Genomic DNA, 17,762 nt, shown 5'->3' on the forward strand with positions numbered 1-17,762 from the left:
TGGTATCAGGCGTCGCGTTTTTTGGGGAGGGTTTTTTTTTTGAGGACAAAGTTTTAGTGTTAGGCAACAGTTTTTTTGGTCCCGAAGTTATCGGGACAGGGGTTTTTTCTATCATGACATTGCCCTGGGGCGAAGTTATCGTGGGATTTAGGGTAGATTCCACTACTCTGTTGATGTTTCGTAATTTAGATGGTGGTAATTTAGATGTTGCTTTTATGGATAAAGTTTCAGGGGCTTTATTTTGTCTGTGTGCTGGCTTTTGAGGGGGCATCATTGCTCCTTCTCTGCTTTGGTCCCCAGGAGCTTTCTTTTGTTTCATGATGTTAATCAGGTTCGATAGCTGGTGCTCTATCTGAGTTAGTCTTAATTCAAGTGGAGCGAGGGAAGATTTTAAGAGGGCTGTGATATTATTGATCAATTGTGAATTTTCAATATCACTTCTTATTTTGCTAGATGGTGAGTGCATGAGAACTTCCTCACTAATTAGTTCTAAAGTATTGCGTGTAGACTGATTTATCATTATGGGATCAGTTGACTGTTCTACACTTGGAGGTACAATCTCTTCCCCACTACACTGATCAACAGTTTCTCGGGTGCTCATATTTTTTGAGTTGTTTTTTCGCTTCCGTACCGCGCCCTCCCTCCTCCCTCTTGATTGTCTCAGATCATCGGGTGTTAATTGGGGAATCATCTCTGGTGTCCTCTCTAGGTCTAGACTTAACTGAAAATCAGATAATTGAGAGGCTGATAGGTCAACGTTGTTAGGCAAGCTACGCCTACCCTCACAAGGCGACCTATGCCCAGTGATACTAGAAGCTTCCGGGGTTTTCGCATCCCTTAAGGTACCAATAGATGATCTCTTGGCCAGAGCTAAATCCAGTGACACCCTACCTTCTATTAAGCTAATACTTTGGTCGATAAAAGTGTTAGCCTTGACTATAAAATCATCCATGGGGCCTGAGAGCTTGCCTCCACCCCCCATTACTTTAGTTTTAGTTTTTTTTCCTCTGGTTAATACCATGTTTCCTAAACACCGGTAACAGTGGGTAGGAACTTCAGTGCACGTATTTATCAGAAATACTCAATTTTTTAAAAACATAAATAAGCGATAAAAGTGAAATAAGATTACATGTAATAATACGTACACAGTTCACAGAGAATTGAGAGCTTTAGAGGGATGGCCCGGTCCGGTCTCTTCCGTTCTCTAACGGCCTCAAACGGCCCGCTCTTTGCCCGGTCTTAGCCCCGTGCTAAGACCCGGGCGCGTCCCGCTGGCGCGTGTAAGAGGGAATGCGATTTATAAGGCAATGGGAGAAAGGTGTTGGGGGAGGAGTTCGGGAAGAGGACCAGGTGCAGCTTGTCAGCGTCACGCACAGCACCCTGGTCCTCGCAGTCCCGAATGCGCCGGGCACTCACGGTTGTCAGAGTGTCCAGGTACACCCCCTCGATGAACTCGGGAACGATACAGCAAACCGGGCAGCGTGGAGTGAGAGCACCGGTGACGCTTTAACAAACAGGCAGCAGAGTCTCGATCCCTCGAGCGGCACCCGCGAAGCGGGGGCCGCGAGGCGTGGTGGCAAGGTCCAATACTGCAGATAAAATCCAGGTAGTCCCAGGAATGGGAGTCGGCAGACAGCAATCCTTCAAGCAGAGCCCATAGAGCAAGAGCTACAATGCTTGATAAAGGTGTTGGGGGAGGAGTTCGGGAAGAGGACCAGGTGCAGCTTGTCAGCGTCACGCACAGCACCCTGGTCCTCACAGTCCCGAATGCGCCGGGCACTCACGGTTGTCAGAGTGTCCAGGTACACCCCCTCGATGAACTCGGGAACGATACAGCAAACCGGGCAGCGTGGAGTGAGAGCACCGGTGACGCTTTAACAAACAGGCAGCAGAGTCTCGATCCCTCGAGCGGCACCCGCGAAGCGGGGGCCGCGAGGCGTGGTGGCAAGGTCCAATACTGCAGATAAAATCCAGGTAGTCCCAGGAATGGGAGTCGGCAGACAGCAATCCTTCAAGCAGAGCCCATAGAACAAGAGCTACAATGCTTGATAAAGGTGTTGGGGGAGGAGTTCGGGAAGAGGACCAGGTGCAGCTTGTCAGCGTCACGCACAGCACCCTGGTCCTCGCAGTCCCGAATGCGCCGGGCACTTACGGTTGTCAGAGTGTCCAGGTACACCCCCTCGATGAACTCGGGAACGATACAGCAAACCGGGCAGCGTGGAGTGAGAGCACCGGTGACGCTTTAACAAACAGGCAGCAGAGTCTCGATCCCTCGAGCGGCTCCCGCAAAGCGGGGGCCGCGAGGCGTGGTGGCAAGGTCCAATACTGCAGATAAAATCCAGGTAGTCCCAGGAATGGGAGTCGGCAGACAGCAATCCTTCAAGCAGAGCCCCTTTTTTAACGTATCGTTTGCTACCTCTTGTATTTTGTTTGCTCCTGATACTTGCACAATTGTCACTATTGCCTCATGTAACGTAACGTTTGATTTTGTAACATGCTCACTAGTAATTTTTCTCCTTATGTATCATTACTGCTCTTATTGTGAAGCGCTCTGACACCTTCGGGTAAAGTCCGCGCTATATAAACACACATTAAATAAATAAATAAATAAATAAAAATGCAACACGATGTGGCGTTTTGCGAAGCAAAGCATCACAAACTGCAGTGATGATCAGTTTTCTGCCTCAAAATGTGCTTTGTACAGAAAAGCTAATGCAGGTGCAAAACAAAATGGCTTTGCATCAGAGAACGCAAACACTCCTCATGATGTATGCAAAGGGGGCAGAAAAGGGCGGCTGCAATGCAAACATCCATACATTGTCACCCAGCACCAGATCCACTAAAATAGCCTAATATGACCTTGCGTTCAACCCTCACATAAAATAATACTAAAAAACACTCGCAGAATATAGCCTGAGATTGCTGAGAGGAAAATGTTAATTACTGCAACATTACCAATTTTAAAAGGCTAAGGGCCGGGGGCGTGGCTTGGACGCCGATCAAGATGGCCGCTTAGACCCGGAGCTCCGCCGCATCGGGATGGACCCGGAGTGATTATAACAGTCTTCTAGTGCTTTCGTCAACCCCACGGAGACGGTCCAGCTAGCGGAATGTGATGTGTATCTGGGGAGCCAAGGGTGATCCCTTTCGCGCCCGGAACACGCTATCTTCATCGCGCTGAATGCGCTCCTCAGAACGCCCGCCATTTTGTCGCCTCAGCGCTACTCGCCTGTAACCGGCGCGCGCACCTGGAACTGCAAGTTCTTCCCATGTTCTCAGACGCGCTCTGCTCTCCATGACAATGTGCAGTAATTCCTTCTTGCCAACGGCTTATTCAAGGGACAGCTGCATGAAGGACTCATTACAACTTCCCTGGTAGGTGAATATCTCGGTGGTTTTGAGCTGCACCCTGAGGATTACATATCTACTTTAACCCTCCAGAGAAATGATTTAATTTGTTTTCTACGCTATTGTGGCGCTTGGAGATGGATTTTACATCAGGGGCTCTTTCTCTGTGACTCATATACACTTTTAAGGATACCTCTGCCAAACCTTATGTGGTACTAAACGTGTTATTGGGCAACGTTATTTAACCGCTCACTATGTGTGGAAACGCCTCCTAATATCTCCTCACATCACTTTCAGACCCGGAGTTTTTCCATGACTTCTCCAAGTCTCTTCTACTATTTTTGATAACCACTGGGCTATTTGGATCTGGACCAGGCTTGCTGACATATTGACATTCCCTGCCTCTGAACCCAGACTGTTGTGTTGGCTTGCTTATTTGACCTTTGCTCACTATCACTGGCACGTTTCAAGCCTCTATGGGCAAGCTTCGCAATCCGAAGTTTGTCTTTGTGCCTTCGAAGGCTCCGCCTTCCTCTGCCTCCTCCTCACCATCAGGCCATTCTCCTCATTCTCCTTCCATAGAGCAAATGGCGACAGCAGGTCCCTCCCGCTCTTCTTCAGCACAATCTTCTTCCAGTAAGTCTTCTCCTCCTGACTCCTTACCTAAGCGCATGAAGCCAGACTCCTCTCCTCCTCCTCCTGAATCATCTCCACCCCCTATCTCTATGGAGTTGATACTTGAGGAGATTCGCGCTTTGCGCCCATTCGTGGAGGAGACTAACGCTAAGATGCAGCTTTTTGAGGACAAATGGTCAACTATGGAGGCCCGAGTTTCTTCTGTTGAGCAGCAGATCCCAGAAATCCAGTCAAATTCCCATCGCATTTCCTCTTTGGAGAAGTCTCTTCTTACCCTTCAGCAGCATGCTGAGGACTTGGAAAACAGGAACAGGAGGAATAACCTGCGCGTTTATGGCCTGCCGGAATCCTTGGAGGGGGATGATCCTGTCACGTTCTTCTCTTCTTTCCTCCTGAAATTGTTGGACCTTCCTGCTACCACCTCTCTTAGTATCCAACGAGCCCATAGACTTGGTCCTCGTTCCTCCTCTTCCACCAAACCGCGGGGGGTCATTATCCTCTTTCTTAAATTTACGGACCTTCTCCTGATCCTCTCCACAGCTCGAGCGAAACGCCAAATATCTTGGATGGGTCAGAGAGTCTATCTCTCTCAGGATGTCTCTGGTGCCACTGCTGCCAGAAGAAAAGAATTTCTGTCTCTTCGCGCTCCCCTACGTTCTATGGGAGCTAGATATGGCCTGTTTCACCCTTGTACCTTCAAGGTAACTCACCAGAACAATACTTGGACTTTTCAAGACCCGGCTGAGCTCAAGAAATTCATCCACACTCAGACTAACGCTGGCATGGACACATCCAATCCTCCTACTGGTTGATTATTTACTTGTTTGGTCTTTTCTCCTTACAGGTTTTTGCTGGACTTTTTTCCTCCTTAGTTGATTCTCCTTCTATCTGATGTGATTACATAATGGTTGTCGTTTGGGGTTTCTGTTTTTTGCATACAATTGTTTGTTTGTGTACTGTTTACCTCCCCATGACCCCTGCATAACATGTTTCTTTTTCCTTCCCCTAGATCCTCTGTTTGACCAACCCTCTTGTAGTCCTCTTCATACCACTTGATCCGTCTTCCTCATAATCCGTCCTGTTGCGGTGGGTTGTTGCTCTCCGGCTCGGAGGGCTGTTCTTGTCGAATCCTCCCACACCCCATCGTCGTCATCTTGTCATCTCCCTTCCCCCTTCAGGTATGTTTTCTTCAGTCGTCCGTTTTGGATATGTACTGTCTCTTCTTCTTCTCCTCTTTTTCTCCCCTTTCTTTCCTTTCCTCTTTCCTTGCTCTTTTTTTTTCACCATCTCCTTCGACTTTCTTTTGTCCTGCTCTTGTCTTTCCCCCGCTCGTTATTCCCCTTTGTGGCGTTTTTGGTTTCATCCCTTTTCTCTGTTCCTGGCACATTTTATTGTGATTTAATTTAAAGTTATTTCATGGAATGTGAAAGGCTTTGTCAGCCCTATTAAGCGGCAGAGAGTGCTTTCCCATCTAGCCTCTTACACCCCTGACTTAGTTCTTTTGCAAGAGACCCATCTCTCTGAGGCGGAGTCTCTTAAGTTAAAAAGAGGTTGGGTGGGAACGGTTTTATTTTCTCCTACCTCTAACAAAAAGAATGGTGTGGCCATTTTGTGTCACAAGAAGTTAAAATGTAAAGTTCTTTCTCAAGAAAATGATACTGAGGGTCGTTGGGTCTTAGCTAAGCTGTTAATCAATTCTGTTTCTTTGACTGTTTTTAATGTATATGGCCCCACTCACCCTGATTGTAACTTTTGGCCTCTAATAACTTCTAAGTGTTTCCAATACAGTGATTCTCTGTTCATTCTGGGAGGGGATTGTAATCAAATTGTTGACCCGTTTCTTGATCGCAAATCCTCTGCCCGTTTCACCCCCCACAAATCACATACACAATTCCTTTACACTATCTCCAAATCTCACCTTCTTGATTCATGGAGACTGTTCCATCCTGACTCTTTAGACTACTCGTTTTTCTCACCCCCTCATGCCTCCTTCTCCCGGATTGACTATATATTCCTCTCTCAGTCTCTCTCTCAAAATCTTCTTTCCTCATCTATAGAGCCGATAGTTATCTCAGACCATGCTCCTATTGTCACCATTTTTGATCTTCTTCCCCCTCACCCCAAATCCTCCCGTTGGCGCTTTAATAATTCTCTCCTTCTGGACCCACTCTTCTCTTCTTCCTTTCTTTCCTTTGCCACGGAATTTTTCCTACTCAATTCTGATCCTTCTCTACCCTCTCATGTTATTTGGGATTCTTTCAAGGCTACGGCTCGCGGTTTTGTGATTGACTTTGTCTCAAAGAAAAAGAAATCTTATCTTAAGAAACAAAGAGACCTTCTCTCTCATATCAAATTCCTAGAACATAAATTCTACACCTCTTCTACTCCAACTGTTGTACCAGACCTTATACGCGCCAAACTCGAGTTTAACAAAATTTCTACTGACAATGCATCCTCATTACTTCTCCGCAGCAGCGCCCGCTACTACGGAGGTCGTAACAAGTCGGGTAAGCTTTTGGCCAACTATCTTAAGTCCCGCAAGGAGCGTAACCTGATTGATTCAATATATTCCAACGATAACCGTCTCCTCCACAAGGAAGAGGATATACTCGCCCAATTCCAGCAGTTCTACCAATCTCTTTATACCCCTGAATCCCCCCCTTCGGCTACTCTCACTCAATCCTACTTGGACAAAATTCCTGCCCCCTCCACCTCTCATCTTAATTTCCTTGACCTTGAGCTTGACCTCTCTCTCACTGAGCTGAGTAGCGCCTTAACATCTCTAACCAAGGGTAAATCTCCGGGTCCAGATGGTTTTTCTGTGGAATTTTATCTACATTTTTCAGATCTTCTGCTTCCCAAACTTCTCTCCCTCTTTCAATCCTTCTTCACCTCCGGCACGGCTTCTGGTACCTTTCACGAGGCTACGATCTGTTTAATACCCAAAGAGGGTCGTGACCCACAATTCTGTAAGAACTATCGCCCAATATCCCTTGTTAATGTAGACTATAAATTGTTTGCTAAACTTCTTGCCCGACGCTTAGATTCTTTCCTCCCACACCTTATCGGTAAGGAACAATGCGGTTTCGTAAAGGGTAGACTTACCTCAGATAATTCCCGTCTTTTTCTTAATGTTCTCAATAAAGTACCCTCTCTTAACTCCTCTCTAGCTGCTATATCAGTGGATGCCGAGAAGGCTTTTGATAGAGTAGATTGGTCTTTTATGTTCGCCTCCCTTCGTTGGCACGGCTTTGGCCCTAATTTTATCTCTCTTGTTTCTTTACTTTATTCCTCTCCTAAAGCGTCTGTATTAGTTAATGGCCGAGCGTCCTCTTACTTTCCTTTGCAGCGTGGTGTCCGCCAGGGCTGTCCTCTCTCCCCTTTACTTTTTGTTCTGGCTTTAGAACCGTTTCTCTCGTCCATCAGAAACAACATTTCTATTTCTGGCTTTCCTTATGATAAAACTCACTTGAAACTCTCTGCGTATGCAGATGACATTCTTTTGTTTATTTCCGATCCTGACCAATCCATCCCGGCCTTATTACTTGAGTTTAACTCTTTTTCCCAAGTTTCTGGTTATAAGATCAACTCCGATAAAACTGAGATTCTCCCTCTTACTAAATTTTGTCTCCCTCACCAGTTTTCGGCCACCGGTTTTGCATGGAATCCCTCTAAAATTAAATACCTTGGAATCTGGTTCTCTAACTCCATTTCTTCATCTATTCGGCTAAACATGTCCACTGTACTATCCCGTATGGATAAGTTGCTCTCTTCTTGGAATCCCCTTTTTCTCTCCTGGTGGGGTCGGCTGGACTCGATCAAAATGATGATCTCTCCCATTCTCATATACATTCTTTCCATGCTCCCCGTTCATATCCCTGATGTCTATTTCAAGCGCATTGATTCCTGTCTTTCTAAATTCCTCTGGAATAATAAAAAATCGAGAATTGCGCTTGCCGCCCTTCGTAAGCCAAAGGCTAATGGCGGAGTCAACTTTCCGGATTTCCGTCTCTACCATAAATCTTTTTCTCTCCGTCAGGCTTCTAATTGGCTTGTCCTTACACCTTCTCCTCTAGCTCCTCTTTGGCTCTCTATTGAACGTTCACTCCTCTCTCCTTTTTCCCTTTCTGAAATTGTACATTTCACTGCTAAGAATTTAACCACTCCTCTACCCCTGTTTAAACATACTACCTCATTGCTACATGCTCTGGTCCGTTCGGACCCGATCTCCCGTGAATCTTTTTTGGCTTCCCCGATTTGGTACAATTCACTTATTCTCCTCCATAATCGCCCTATTTGCTGGACTGCGTGGAGATCTAAGGGGCTGATATGGGTTAACCAGCTTTTTGATGGTTTTCTCCCATGTTCTTTTCCTCGTTTCCGACTTTTGTTTCACTGTCCCCAGTCTTTCTTCCATAGATTCTCTGTCCTAATGGCCATTATACTTGAGGTCTACTACTCTCTCCCCTTGTCACCCTCTTCTGTTTCCCAATCCTCGCTTCTTCAGATCCTCTCTACTCTCCCCAAAGCCTCTCTTATTTATAAGTTTTTCTCCTCCCCTAATCCGACTCGCCCGAAATCCAAATTGGAACTTGCTTGGGAGCTTGATTTGAGCTGTGAATGGTCTATAGTTGTTTGGGACAAAGTCTGGGTCAGATCTTTAAAAATCTCCCGTTCTGCCTCACTAACTCAGTCTATGTTCTTTCTATATCATAGACTTTATCTCTCTCCCCTTTCTATTTCCCGCTTCTCTCCGGATAAGGACTCTACCTGTTGGACCTGCTCTGCCCCTAATGCTGATCTGTATCATTTACTTTTTCTGTGTCCTTCTGCTCTGGCACTTTGGGGTCAGGTGTGGTCTTATGTCTCTCGCCTATTCTCTATCTCTATTCCGTACTCTATCCCTCTTCTTTTCTTAGGTAGTGTCTCTGACGCTCTTGACATTCCTTCTAGCTCCTCAGGTCTATTAGATCTCATGTTGGCTCTAGCTTTCCAACACATTTCTTCCAACTGGAAGGATCTCTCTAAGCTCTCGATACAATGTTGGTGGAACTCCCTCTGTCACTATCACAGACTTGATGTTCGCTTCGCTGCTGCCTCCACTCCTACTCTCAACAGAGATCTATTCTGGTTGCCTCTCACAACTTATCTTGATTCCATGGCTCTGAAGTCGAAATCTGTTTCTCCTTTATCCTCTGAGAATTTCAAACCCCCATGAGAGACTTCGGCTCTACCCTTCCTTTTTCTTTCTTCCTCTCTATTCCTTTTATCTTATTCACATTTACATTCTCATTCCCTGCCTTTCAAATATTCCCTACTCTTGGCTTATTTGCTCTTTCTATTTTATCTATTTTCTGTCTGACCATAGCATTTACTCTTCTCTTAGACGCCTCATATCTCCCTTTCTCTTTCTCTTTCTTTTCCCTTCTTTCCTTTCTCCTCCCCTTTCTCTCTTCTCCCCCCTTTTTCCTTTCGGTTCCCTTTAAAATTCTATAAAATGCTTTTTGTATTTTTTCCTCAGGTTCCTAAGGTTTTTGAGCACATAATGACCCTGTATTATTTTTCCTCTTCTTTTGATTTTGTATGACAATGCTCTTTATATGACCTGTATTTGTCGTTCGCTATGTTTCTCTTCAAATAAAGCATTTCAAACAAAAAAAAGGCTAAGGGCCATATGTATCAAACATCCATCGCTATTATCACTAACCGTGTTTTAAGACACTACCACACCTTCTAAACTTTTTACTCCTTTTATGTATGAGCGTCAATGCATCCTCTAGGGCAGAATGACAATTTACCTACAAGAGTTCCTGCAAAAACAGGACCACTTGATCCCTAATTAAGTACTCATGTAAGGTGTTGAATTTACACTCAGTCACCAAAGTTTCTTTGGAAAAAAATGTATCTGGTAATAGCAATGCAGACTTTGAGTACAAGATAATGATCTAATATGGCAGAATTTAAAACATCAACACCACCCACAGTAACTACCTTAATCAGTTGATTGTACATCTTAAATCCCTGTAGACCCGGAGAATGTAACAACAACCTCTCCTTCTGCTCGGGAGACATACTGCCTTGTTCATCAACTTAAATAACTGAAGAAATATTCTTTCCATTCTCCCCATATCAGGGACAGCTTTAATCCAGCCAGTCAGAAGGCTTGAGGTAGACTGACAGTAAAGTTGTGGTTGCTCATGTTTGTACACACAATAGGAATGTCTAGTTTCAACACTTCACTAGTGCATTGAACTAATTCACTGTCCACTCTTTGCCATTATTGCTACACAGTATTGCATGTCACCCACAATATTCTAAACATTGCAATAAGCACGTTTATACATTATAGCTAAAAATTATTCAAAAAATTCAACTGTTCGTTCGTTCGCAATAAATAAACAAGTACATAAAGTAGGGTCTTGCCCAAGCAATCATTTGCAGAGGAAACTCTCATCTATTTTCGATAGCAAACTACATGAAATTCGTTGAAGAAGTAGCGGACAGCAACATTGGTCCAACTCTCCATATATATATTAAATACGAAATTTCAAATGTCATGCAGCGTGTTGTTACATGAGTCCAGTGCTTAATTTGTGCAGGTGGTTTCTGGTGCTCGGCACTGGCACTTCAGTGTTAACACCGGCACTTATGGGAGGCTGCCACATGGTGGCACTGTTCATCTAATTTAGAGCCAGACACACCAGCTGATTATTAATTCAATATAAAATAAAAATGATTAATACTTGCTGCCAATGCCATTCCTATAGAAATGAAGGGCTGGAATAGTCAGAATTGTCACACTTGTAGGAGTGTGCGGGATAGTAGTTATGTTGGAATTGTAATTGGCAATGCTGACAGCGGCAGTGGACAATGCAAGTGGAAGTGGACTCCTGACAGGGCCCTGGCAATTATTCTTATTTTCTAGCCTTTGACGTTGTATCACCTTGTAGAGGTTGGTGTTTGAAGAGCCAATGCTGTCCGAACACCAGCTCGATGCAGATTTACAATAGTTCCTGAGGTTGCACAATTCTTCAACTGTCTCTTTTACAAACTGTTACCACTTTTCCTAGAGATATGTGTTGCAAAAGCAAATGGAGATCTTGCAAATAGAAATGGTGGTTTCCTTTCCAGAATCCTTCCATCACCTCAGTTTGGCCATATAAAATAGCACCAAAGAATTTGTATTCCATGCATGAACACCTCCCAAGGTGCAAGGCCAGTGGTTGCCACATTGCTGCATGAATAGACCACATGTAATTTCCAAGTTAAGCAATGAATGTATTCTGGAAACACGGAGAGCTTCAAACCACAGCAGATGCTTCGTGTTAATCCTCTGCTCTCTCTGCTCCGTATTCCACCCCATGTCATGGGATATACTCCCTGTGTGTGACCACCACAGCTTTCCAATATTCTAGCCTGATAGCTGTGTGTTGATGTTAATCATTTGAACTGCAGAGTTTATGTTATTTGTGTATATATTGAGATTACATGTTTCCAAATATTTTTTGTTCCTTTGAGGTTTATTTTATTTTCAGTTGAAATTTGTTGATATTTCTATGGACATTTCTATGGAAATCTGTGGAATAAATTGTGGTCTCTATTTAATGTTCAAAACATGTCTTTTCCATGAAGGTACTGTGCGGAGTAAACTGTGGTCTTTTGTTGTAGCTTTAGTAAAGATTTTCTTCTGGACAATCATATTGTTACAGCAGTAGAAAACAGTTTTGTGTTTGGTATGTGCAATTATAATGGCGCATTTATGAAAACTGTAATGCAGGGCAGAGCAGTAAGTCACTTTGCTGAGCTGCCCTTCATCACAGTAAACAAGCAGGAATGTGCCGAATGTATCCAATATTGCACATTACCATCCTTTACCCCTGTGCTGGCACAGTTTTGACAGCCTAGGGCCAACACAGTCACCCTTGCACAATGGTGTTATAGGCAGGATTGTTTTTGTGCAGGTGGGGGCACCTTCCTACACAAAAACAAACCAGAGAGGCCTTCTGTCTCTCACTATGTGTACTGCAGAACATTTGCTTAATACTGATCCAGATTTCCTAACGTTTCATTCTCTTTAATCTATTACAACATGAACTCTTCAGTTGCCTTACTCTGATTTTTTACATTGACTTATTTGGAACAATTTTGTTTGAACTCAAAACAACTTGGCAGGCAACTAAATTTCTTTGATTTGTTACATTTTATTACTGAATTATATGGCAGGACTGGAGGCAAGGATTATGTCTTCACTTTCTTCTTTATTTTAACAGCAGCCATTTCATCTTTAAACATATAAAACTACAATTCCCATGAAACAGCGGGAATCAGTAAAAAAATAAACAGATGACTTGTATTAACAACCCATCATCCTCCAATCATGTTGAGGCACACCCATGAATATCATGTTGCTGTAGGCTCACATCCTCTTTCTTCGCTGCCCGCAGCCACCAAGCTGTGGTCCCCTCTTTTTTCTTTCTTTTTATGTGCTACGCATGCTGATTCAGCGTATACAGTACCTTATTGCTGTTGTTAGCAGTACGTCTGTTTCTGCGTGACTGCTTCATCGCAGGAATACTCTGCACTCCTCCGCAACATTTATTTCGGTGCGTCTCACTGCAATGTGGTCTTTCACTTGCTAGGGGACTGCCAGCGGTACTTCTCTATGGCTCGGCGCGTGGTTCAGCGTTACCTCTGGGCCCGGTACTGAATTATGTGCTGTTCCTCCACCCATGTCAACCCCAGAGCCTTGCCCTCCTAGAGAGAGATACCAGGAGCTCTGGGGTCTGTACGGCTGCGGCCGGTTTCCATTTTTTGCATATTCCCCATTGCCCAGCGACTTGGGTCAGTAGTTGTTTGCATAACACCCTGAGGGGTCTGTTTGTTGATTAGGCTGTGGGAGCCTGCTTCACACGGGACGCGCTCCAAGGCAGGGATTCCCCTTTCAGATTTTGGCACCAAGGGGCCATGTCCCGGAGCGGTGACACAACTGATTGTGAGGCTTTGCCCACCCCTAACTGTGGCTGACACCCAGCCCTTAAAATAAGTTTATAGCCTTTAAGCTTTGTTAGTTGCATCTATGTGCTACAATAGTGCCTGATTAGAGTGTTTTGACCCCACTTTGCTCTTCCCTGGGTTTTCTGCATCACTCTCTCCCGCTGGGTTACCATGGAGATGGTCGACAACATGTTGGATGAGGAAGACCCATTAAGCACCCTTCCTTGGGACGGTGAGTTTTACCAGGCTGTACACGCCTCCATTTGCAGGGCGGTTGAGGAAGTCGTGGCATCTTGGAGCAGCGCTTGTCCCAACAAATAGCTTGTACCTGCGCTCAAATCGCCACAGCTCAGATTTTGCTGACTCAATGACCTCCCACCCTCTCCAACCAAGATTCTGGCCTGGTCTCGGTGAAGCGGTTCAGCGATTCTAGGGTAGATTACGATGTGTTTGAGTGCTTCAGAGAAGCCCTTTAGGCGCAACACCCTAAGCCCATGCCCATGCCCATTAGTGATGCCATTGAACCAAGAACTTCCCCCAGCCCCTAACCACTCCAGATACAGGGGATGACGATGAGGGGGTGGGACCTACCAGACCTTGGCACCCCTCCCCTCCAGCCCTAGGCCATAGCCAAAACCCTGAGATCAATACTGCTGATTTATTGGACCCTGAGGAAGTTCTGCATCCTCACTCATCCGAGAGGACTCTCTCCAACAAGGTGGCCTGGTACGTGGTGGCTCACATCAGGGCCCCTATGGGCAAAGAAGTGTGTAACCGCTTGCGGGTTGAGTGCCCTTGGCCCTTATTGGAGGGCAGGGTGGCCCTTACCCCTTAACTCGACCATAGGAGGGCCACCTTCTTAGCCAAATTTATGAAGGACCCTAAGAAGGATATCACTAGATCGGATCGATAGATAGAGGGCATGACAAGATAAGCTCCTAGATACCCTTGGCCCATTCACCAAGATCTACGACATGGTGGAAGATGCCAAAAACCTCAGGGCCTAGATCTCCCCTCAAGTTTTGCCTGGCTGGGCTCAGCGGGCAATCATATTTTTGGGCAATCTAAACTGGGCCCTGTCCACGAACCACCAATGCACCCTGCTCAGAAAAGACCAAATATTGGGTAATCTTGCTGATTCAGAGGCCGTTGCTGTGGCTCAGGGCATCCTCTTTGGGGAACCCTTCATCAAAAAGCTGGGCATGTTCATAAATACTTTTACGTCTTTGGACAAGGTGCAGGCTTCTATAAAAAAGGTTTTTCCCACTTGGATTTTCTGAGGGGTCAGTCGGGGCAGGGGTGGGTCATCCAGCCAGTATTCCACAGTTCCAGCCAAAAGGGCAAGGCTCCAAAAGAGGACAACACCAGGACCAGTCCCACTTTGGTAATTTCTACCCAACATAGAGCCGGTGTTCCAGGGGCTGGGCATCCAGAGGCTTCGACCAAACCACCAATTCCAGTGAGTGTTCACCCTTCTTCCCTCTCAAGGGCAGAGGGCTGTCTGGCAAATCTTTCCCAGGTATGGAGACAGATCACGAACTATGCGTGGGTTCTGCAGACTGTTCAGGGGTTTCACATAGAATTCTTGGGTGTCCCGTTTCAGGTGGTGCCCGCTCGACCCATCCTGTTTTTGGCTCAGGAGGCTGCGCTGATGAAAGTAGAGGTCTCCTCCCTTCTGGCAAAAGGAGCTATCTGCCCGACCAACCTGCACCCTCACAGCTTTGTCAGCAACATCTGTTTGGTTAACAAAACCAACGGGGGCGACGCCTGGTCATCAACCTAGGAGATTTTAATGAGTGGCTTGTGTATCGCCACTTCAAGATGGAGGGAATCCACCTCCTGCGGGACATCCTGTGCCTTGCTGACCGGATAGTCCTCCTGGACCTTAATTCCGCTTGTCTGTACAAGGATAAGGCCAGCACAGCTGCACCATAGTGTTTCACAAATGTGTCCATACCTGTTCTGGAATACCTATGGGGCAAGGTATGCGTATGATCGTCTATTTGGACAACATGATCTTCATGGAGCAGGACCAACACAGGTTATCAATGCACCTGCATGGCGCTATAGATCTGCTTGAGAGCTTGGGCTTTGTTATCAACGAAGCATAATCCCTCCTGATTCCCTCTCAGGAGGCCACCATTCTGGGTTTCCTGATTGATTTGGTGGTGAATACCTTGAGTTTCCTTTCCTGCAAAGAGACAAAGATTCACCACGAGCTTCGGAGGGCCCTGTCCAGACAGAGGGTGTCACTGCATCTGCTAGCATTGCAGGTTGGGCTGCTCTCAGCTTCTATTCGGGCCATTTTCCCTGGCCCCCTTCAATATTGGGCCCTGTTACACCTTAAGGCATCTCATTTGCGCAGGGGCCTCCCCTACTCATACCTGGTCATCCTGTCCACAGAGTCACAAGAGGAGATTTAGTGGTGGCTCTCCCACATGGAAGCCTGGAATGGGAGAGGAATCTTTGAGTCAGCTCTGGATTTCGTAATCGAGTCTGAGGTCAGCAGGTCAGACTTGGGCGCTTGATGTGGAGATTATTCCATGGGCAGTAAGCGGTCTCTGCAACAGTAAAATTTGCATATAAATTGCCTAGAGCCCCTAGCTGGCTCATTTGTGGTCCGCTGCTGGACTAGGGACAGAATTCAGTACTGAGTTCTCCGGAAGAGGGACAACAGATTTGCAGTCTAGTACATCAACCACCTATGGGGTACCCGCTCCAAAGCCCTCTCAGATATGGGGTCCAGCTTTTGGAACTTCTGCTTAGACAACCAGATCTCGATCACGGCTGAGTATATTACCGGCCACGAGATTTGTGTTGCAGACTGACCATCAGTTGCCCCAATTTTTCGGGCGGAGGCTTGACGCGCAATTGTCCAACACGGATGCTTTACTGCAGGACTGGAGCCAGAGAAGGGCTTCGCATTTCCCCTGTTGGCCATAATAGCCAGAGCGTCAGCTCAGATCAGACACCAGCAAGCAGAGGTTGTACTGGCAACTTCGAATTGAAAATCTCAGGCTTGGTTTCCATTTCTTCTGAACTTCCTTGGATTTTCGAATCCAACCCCCCTCTGTCTGGATCTTCTGCTCAACCCGTATCTCCTTCTGCATCAAATAGTCCTAGAGGGTTCCTTGGATCTCATGGTGTGGAGAATTTCTGGAGGGAAAGGTTGGTTCCAGGCCTTTTGAGCAAAGCTGAGAAGTTTATGTCCAAGGCCCGGGCAGACAGTACCAACAAGAAGTACCGATAGGAATGGTTGTGATGGCGTCATTGGTGTATGTGATGGGGTATCAATCCTGTGGTCTCTGACATAGTGCCAGTTCTCTATTTCCTTGCTCATTTGGCACAGGAGGGTTTGGCATACTGCTACATTAATACATTCCAATCCACTATTTCCGTTTGGCGGATCCCCCATTGGGGAGCACCATTTTGTGTGCCGCCTGCTGCTTGGTATTTGTTTGTCTCTTCCGCCGGAGCCCAGATATTAACAACTCTGGGATGTGAATTTGGTGCTTAATTTGTTTCTGTCAATGGCAACAGAGCAAGTTCATGTCAAGGAAGGAACTGTCAGCTAAACTGCCCATGTTGCTGTGTCCGGAATCTTTCTATCAGGCCTCTAATGTGAGGGCCCTGGACATTTCTGGACAAATGTTTTCCCTTTCAGGGGTATTGTTCACCAATTCCAGATGCACTAAGTCTAATACTAGAGTCAATGAATACCCTTCCTTCTCTGAGGTGCTAAAGTTGTGTGTGATCCAGTGCTTCAAGACAAATGAGGAGATGTCAGAAGAATTCCTCCCACCGGGTGAGAGGCAACTCTTAATCGCACTCCAGAAACCATGAAAGGTGGTTTCTTGATCCACCATTGCCCGTTGGGTTCGCTAGGTCACGCAGGGAGCGGGCATGGACCTCTGCATTTTTGGCCTCAAAAGGAGCCTAGCCTTGGTGGCCATCTGGCGAACATTATGAATATGGCCGATTGGTCGTCTGACTCCACATTCAAAAGGTTCTACTTCAAACCTGTGGCGGATGTAGTACGGCTTGTGAGGAGCAAGATTTAAACTGGCATAAGCCTCACCTCCAGTCCTGCCATAGACTGGAAAATTTACAAGCTATCGTAACAGAAAGTTTCAATACAATTAAAGACTAGGAGTTGAGTATTAGCCCTCTCTTGGAATTCGAACATTGTTCACCCTCCCTGTGAAGAGTAAGTATTAGTTTTTCCTTCCACACTTGAACGGAGATTGGTTTATAGTGTTGCTTTTGACCTTTGTGGGTTGTTGTTTAACATAATGACTATTCCTGTGTACTTCACATTTTGTTCTGCAATTGTTCCTTTTGCTTGCATAGTCTTGTGCTGTTTTGGCGATTCTTTGTTTTGCCATGAAGAGTTCTAGAGTAATTCTCTTCCTTTTTTTCCCCAGGAGTTGATTCGGGGAAACAGGATGCTTGAGAGCAGATTTGTGATTGACTCACGCTTCGAAAAAGGATGTGGGCTCAAAGGAACTTGTTCTTCATGGGAGTGCCTCAAAGTTATTGGAGGATTATGGACTGTTAATACAAATTGTACGTTTTTTGTTTTCTACTTATTACCGCTGTTTGATGGGAATTGTAGTTTTGTATGTTTAAAGATGAAATAGCTGCTGTTAAATAAAGAAGAAAGTGAAGGCATAATCCTCGCCTCCTAGTCCTTAATAGAATTGAAAATTTCCGTTACGATAGCTAGGAACTTTTTCATTCTACTCTCTATCCGCAGTCTGGCTGCACACTTTTCCTGGTTGGAT

This window comes from Triturus cristatus, chromosome 5_1 (genome assembly GCF_964204655.1).
Source record: "Triturus cristatus chromosome 5_1, aTriCri1.1, whole genome shotgun sequence".
In the NCBI taxonomy this organism is placed as follows: Eukaryota; Metazoa; Chordata; class Amphibia; order Caudata; family Salamandridae; genus Triturus; species Triturus cristatus.